Source organism: Dasypus novemcinctus, chromosome 30, assembly GCF_030445035.2.
Source record: "Dasypus novemcinctus isolate mDasNov1 chromosome 30, mDasNov1.1.hap2, whole genome shotgun sequence".
Classification (NCBI taxonomy): Eukaryota; Metazoa; Chordata; class Mammalia; order Cingulata; family Dasypodidae; genus Dasypus; species Dasypus novemcinctus.
In genome coordinates this window covers 20149878-20156722 of record NC_080702.1, presented here as the reverse complement: position 1 = coordinate 20156722, position 6845 = coordinate 20149878, and positions in this window count along the sequence as shown.

The following is a 6845-nucleotide window of genomic DNA, read 5'->3' as shown; positions in this document are numbered from 1 at the left end:
TGTCCTTCTTCACCTCCATCTTAGCTGAGTGTGGTAAGTCCAATAAATCAGATTGTAGGTGCTGGAGTCTGTTGAGGCTCAGGATCTGGCTATCACATTGTCAGTCCAGAGATTAAAATCCCCTAAATATATCTTAAACCCCAACATTAACTGCACCTCCAGCACATTAGCATGAAAGTCTTATGAAGGGAGATCCCATCTGAGTCCAGATTCATCACACATAAACACCATTTCCAAAGAGGGGCCATCTGCCCTGGTAGTTAGCCCCATCGGCCATGACCATAAGTTTTTTATTTTAATGAGTCCCATATACCTGTTTTTTTTCTTTTTGTTGCTAGTCCTTTTGGTACAAAGTCTAAGAAACATTTCCTGACACAAGATCCTAAAGATGCTACCCTACATTTTCTTCTAGGAGTTTCATAGTTGTAGCTCTTATATTTAGTTCTTTGATTAATTTTAAGTTGATTTTTGTCTATGGTGTGAGATAAGGGTTCTCCTCCTTTTTTCTTTTTTTCTTTGAAGAGACTATTCTTTCCCAATTTAGAGTTTTTGCCCCCATGTCAAAAATAAGTTAGCCTTAAATATGAGGTTGATTTCTGAGCTATCAGTTTTATTCCATTGGTTCATATGCCTGTCCTTATGCTAGAACCAGGGTGTTTTGATTACTGGGGCATTGTAATACATTTTAAGATCAGGAAATGGGAGTCCTCCAACTTCATTCTTCTTTTTCAAGACGGTTTAATCTATTTAAGACACTTATTCTTCCATATAAATGTAATGATTGGCTTTTCCATTCCTGAAAATAGAGTTATAGAAAATTTTTTGGGATTTCATGGAATCCATAACTTGCTATGGATAATCTTGGCAACATAACCTATTCAGTCATCAAATCCATGAATGGTAAATATACTTCCATTTATTTAGGTTTTCTTTAATTTCTTTTAGCCTTTATATTTTTCTGTTTACAAGTCCTTTATATCCTTGTTAAGATTTAAGTCCTAGATATTTAATTCTTTTAGATGCTATTAGGATTGGATTTTCTTAAATTCTTCTGATTTTTCATTGCTAGTGTATAGAAACACTACTGATTTTAAGAGTTGGTCTTGTACTCCACCACTTTTTTTAATTCATTTATTAGCACTAGGAGCTTTGCTGTGGAGTTTTCCAGGAATTTCTGTATATAGGATCAGGAGTATCTGCATATAGGGAAAGATTTACTCCTTCCTTTACACTTTGGATGACTTTTGTTGCTTTTCCTTCCCTAATCCTCTGGCAAGAACTTCCAGTACAATGTTTAATAATAACTATAACTGGTCATCCTTGTTTTATTCCTCATGTTAGAGGGAAAGCTATCAGTCTTTCATAGTTAAGCAGAATGTTGGTTATAGGCTTTTCATATATGCCACATATCATGCTGGAGAAGATTCCTACTATTATTGTTCTAAATGTTTTTTATCAAGAAAGGGTGCTGGATTTTTGTCGAATGCCGTTTCTGGATTGATTGAGATAATCATGTGTTTTCCCTTCATTCTGTTAATGCGTATGACATTGTTTACTTTTCCTATGTTAAACCAACTTTTACATATCAGGCATAAAACCTACTTGATCATGGTGTATAATTCTTTTTAATATGCTGTTGCATTCAGTTTGCTAGTATATTCTTGAGGAGTTTTGCATCTGTATTCATAAGACATAATTTTTCATTTTCTTTTCTTGTGATATCTTTATCTGGCTTCAGTATGAGGGTGAGATTTGCATCATAGAATGAGTTAAGGCATGTTCTTTCTTCAATTGTTTGATAGAAATTGTGCAGAAATGGGAATTAAATATTGGAATATTTGATAGAATTCCCCTGTGAAGCCATCTGGTCCTGGGCTTCTCTTTGTGGGAAGGTTTAGTGTTTCAGTCACTTTACCAATAACTGGTTTGTTGAGATCTTCTATTTCTTCCTAGGTCAATGTAGGTAGTTTGCATGTTTCTAATAATTTTCCATTTTATCTATTTTATCTAATTTATTGATGTACAGTTATTTATAGTATCCAATTATAGTCCTTTTTTATTTAAATGGGGTTGGTATTACTGTTCCCCTTTTCATTTCTGATTTTCATTATTTGTATCCCCTCCCCTTTTTTTGTCAGTATATCTAAATGTTTATTGAATTTTTTTATATTTTCAAAGAGCCAACTTTTTTTTGTTAGTAAAAAGTATTGGGAAATGGGAAAGTAGAGAGCTTGCTGAGAAATGGAAGAGAAGGATGGAAATATGCATCAAGCTTTGATGTGGGATATTCTAGGTAGATAGAGTGGTCTTTGGCTTGTGTGGTCACCTTTTGAGCAATTAAGTATTGCTCTCTTTGCTCATGCTATGGAGAGGGACCCCAGATGTCTTCAAATAACCTGCCAGTGGTGAGCGTCAATGATGTGGCCTGTTTGGAATATCCAGATCCCCTCTCAATTCTGGGACTTTAAAGTCAAGGTCAAGATCATGGTGGGTTCTTACTGCCCTGTTGTCTGCTGGCAATGTTTTCTCTCAGCCAAGTTATCTGCTGGGTCTGCTGCCTTCCCCCTTTCACTATACTAACCTGCCTCAATTCCCCTCTTGAGAGTTCATGCTCTTATTCTTAAGGGGACACTGAGAGGCATGGTCATTCTGATGTAGCTACTTCCTGTTGAAGAACCAACTTTTAATTTTTTTGATTCTGTCTTTTATTGTTTTCTGTTTCATTTATCTTTGCTCTCATATTTAGGTCCTTCTGCTTGCTTTGTGTTTAGTTTGCTCCCTAGTTCTTCTAGTTTTGAGGTTAGTTCACTCCTTGGAAGTATTTCTTCTTTTTCAATGTAAGCATTTACATTTAGAGCATGAGCTTTATTTCAGTGCTAAATTTCTTGAGCCTGATAACTGCACTTAAGGTGATTAAATAAGTGAGTATCCTTCCTAAGAAACATACAAGGAAGCATTGTGTTTGAGGATTACATGTACAACCTGCTTTCAAATGTAAGGAAGATAGGTAAGTAGATAGATAGATAGATAGATAGATAGATACATACATACATACATACATACATACATACATACATACATAATATAATGATATAGATTGATGGATGGATAGATAGATAGATAGATGATAGAGATAATATAATGATATAGCCAAAATGGAAAAATGTTAAAATTTGTAGATCTGAGTATCTGTGTATCTTGGGTGTGGGATTATGTTTGAGTTCTCTGTATGCAGTTTGTGTTATTTCTGCACCTGTCCTGTAGAGTTGAAATTATTTCCAAGTAAAGACTTAAAAAAATAATTTGATGCTAAAGAATCAGATGCCAGGTAACAATCTTTGTGGTCAATATAGCCCTTGTGTGAACAGTTAAAAGAGAAAAATGAAAGTGACTCCAAAGTTCACTCAAACAAAATGTATGTGCTTGAAATCTAAAGACTTGAAAATTCCAATATTTCTCCCTTAGTTTTTAAAGATGAAACTAGTAAAGTGAGTTGAATCTCTATCCAGGAGCTGTCATAACCCCTCTCATATTCATAGTACACATTCGAGGACAGGCAGACACAAATTAAGGAGGGCACTGGCAGTTTGGAGTCTTTTGTGATCACCATGGGCTGGCTTAGGTGTCCTAGGCACAGAATGAAAAGTTTATGTGGCCAGCACTGGGGTCTGCAAATCCTCTTCCATGAAACTTCCCAATAAGCAATCCAGATATGTTACAGGTATGGGAAGACATTTATCTCTTTCTTTCCTAAGGCAGTTGGGAAAAATTTTAGGGTGGCCATCCCTACTGGCCTACAGAGCTTAGTCTATATTCCCTGGGTCATGAGATGTGGTCACTGATTTGTGGGTCAAGATGAGCGAAAGAGGGAAGCCCTGTTTTTCTAGACCCCTCCCCCACCTCCACTGAAGTCTGCCTTGGATGTCAGGCAGTTGGAGGTTCCAGGCAGGAGGCTCACCATGGGGTTCTTGTGTTGTGGCAACAGGTTCCTGGCAACCTAAGGTGACTCAGCAGCAACCTTGGGAGTCTCATATGGTCTGCTGATAGTCATGATGCTCTGCACAATCCTGATCTTGGTGACCTTGTGCTGGGTTTTGGCAGCTGTGACAGAGGACTTTATACAAAGCCCAGATCTCCAAGGATTGCTGTGGACAATGGTGGCTTGGATAGTTATAGTGGGGATTTTTATGATTAAATCATATGATGAAGGAAAGAGAGGCAATAAATTGGCCACTGACATTTCTGCTCTTCTAGAGGAAACACGACAAAATGTTTGTAAGTTTCACCACATTAAAAAAGAATTTGGAGATCTTAAATCAACTATAAGAAAAGTCAGACTGAAGAACGAAGTATCAGAAATAGTAAATGTGAAGTTCATGAGTAAAGAACTGGAAAGCAACAAATCTTTACTTGGACTTAAAGTAGAAGAGTTTAGAAAATCATGGAAAGGAGAGACATCTAAAGGTTTACAAGAAGTTCACCTGATGTCTGATCCTACAAGCAAAACTCTGACCTTAGAAACTCAACAAGGCAATGCGAACATCAAGTCGCAGCAACCAAATCATCCTTCAAAATCTCTCAAGTGAATACAGAACAGCTTCCCACATCAGTGACAGGAGCTTTGGAGGGAAATTCCAGGCCTGAAAGAAGCAGAAAATTCTTTTCACAGGAACCTCAAAAACAGAAGGGAAAGCTGCGTATTTTAACTAAAGAGAGAAATCTCAGAAAACTCTAAACTCCCTCTGGAGCCAGTTCTTAGTAATAAAGTGGGTCAGGTCAAACCTCCAGGTAAGCACTTGCTTCAGATTTCTGATTCAGCTACTGTTCTTGAGGAAGATAATATAGATCTTGGGAACATGGAATGGGATAAACTGAAGACATCAGAAAATGGAGATCTCATAGTGGGAGAATCTAAAGGAACGTTGATTGATGGTGTGGAGTTAAATACTTACTGAGAAAGTCTGGAGGAAAAAAGAAAAAAAAAAGCACACTAAATTAGAAGAGAAACTAAAATAATCAGTGACCTTGAAAATCACATAGAAAGATTCCAAAACTGAAAAAGCTTTGCTCCAGTTAGAAATCACCCAACTAGAAAGGGAGAGGCAAAATCTCCAGCAGAAACATCAAGTCCATCGCCTTCAAGAAAAGGAAACAAGTGTTTATCCAGTGTTGAATTTAAAGAGTATTTACCCTGTAAAGATGGAGGAGGATTTTTCCACAGCAAATAAAGGCATCAGCAATGGATGTGAAAAGGTGAAAATGTAAAATTCTAGGAGAAATCATTGCAGAAAATGTTGATAGAATCACTGAGTGTTATGAAAGCCTTTTTCTTTCCCAGAGGCATAAGGCTCATGATTTGGGGATAAGAGCTCAGATAGCTGAGAGAAACCTATTTGAACTGAGAAAAGAAAACACACACATGGCACAAAAGCTAACTGAGGAAGAACATAAAGTTTCTGAAATATATCATTCCACCCCTCATGTTCCAAATGGAGCATTTGGCAGAGTCCTGGAAGCACAACCGGGAAACCTTTGGAGCAAAAGTTCCCCAAAGAAGGAAGAAAATCTTGCTGAGATGGTAAAGTCATGCCCTGTATCAACCATGGGGTCCCTGCACTTGGGCCAACCCCATCCAGAGTCAGCAGATGCCACAGTGGATCAAGACAGATCTTGTCTTGGAGTTTCTCTCACTAGCAGAACCAGCTCAATAGAATCTTCTTATCCAACCCTGTCACCTGATAAGAACCCAGGCTCTGGTCCTCCACATTGCCCTCCTGTCAAAAGTCAGATGTTAAGAAGGAAGCCCAGGAGGAATGTTTTGAGAAGAGGACATGGTGTGCTTCCCCCTATTCTGGAAAGTGAGGAGAAAGCTCTCCAAGAGTCCATTTGTTAAGGGATTTCCTTGGCCCAACACTAATCTGCAGTGGTAACAAGAATGCATCAACACCAACCTCTTGACTCCAGCTTCTGTTTATACAACCTGGAAACAAATGTAGCACCTGCTGTGTAGATCCTGCTTCAAATGAGTCTGCTTTGAAGAACCGCAACAGTAAGATCTTTTTATCTCAACTGATACATTTTTTTTCTTGTTTAGTCTTATTCTATTAAGAGATTATAAAAACAGCTTAGGTGGATATTTGATAAGTTATAAGTGTTAGTGTATTTCATAACTGTGTATTATATATTATGAACCTGTAACTTTATTCTATTCTATTTAATTTTAGTTAAGATTTCTATATAGTTATACCATGTCATTTGTAACAACTGTAATAGTGTTTCATATGAGAATGTTTATTTCTATATGTCAAGGGTCAATACCCTCTGACTATACAGTAATGAAATTTCTCATTATACAATTTAGATAATTAATTTTAAAAAGTTCATATAGCTTCTGTGTGCTATTTTGATTAAACATCAGAACAAGAGATGTATTTATCCATAACATAGAACTTAATCCATTTTCCTTACTAGAAATGCCTGTATTTTTTGTATTTGTTGTATTTCTGTATATCTGCATTTCCTAAAAAGGATTCTGGAATAAGTCTATCAGGCAAATGCACAATGCTTGCATATAGACCACTTGTTTTGTCCTGTACTTATGTCCCATGATCTCAGGGAACCACCTGCCTTGCTTATCCCTGTTTATCCAGCATCAAGAGAAATTCCTGATAGGAGCAAGGCCCCATAAATAATTGTTCAAAAAATGACAGGAATCAGTTTTTCAAGTGTCCAATACTTTCACTCATCCTTCTGAACCCATTCACTTCCTTTCTCTAAAATATGTATAATAGCTTTATTGAGGTGTGATTCCCATGCTGTGGTAGATTGAATTATCCACCCAAGAA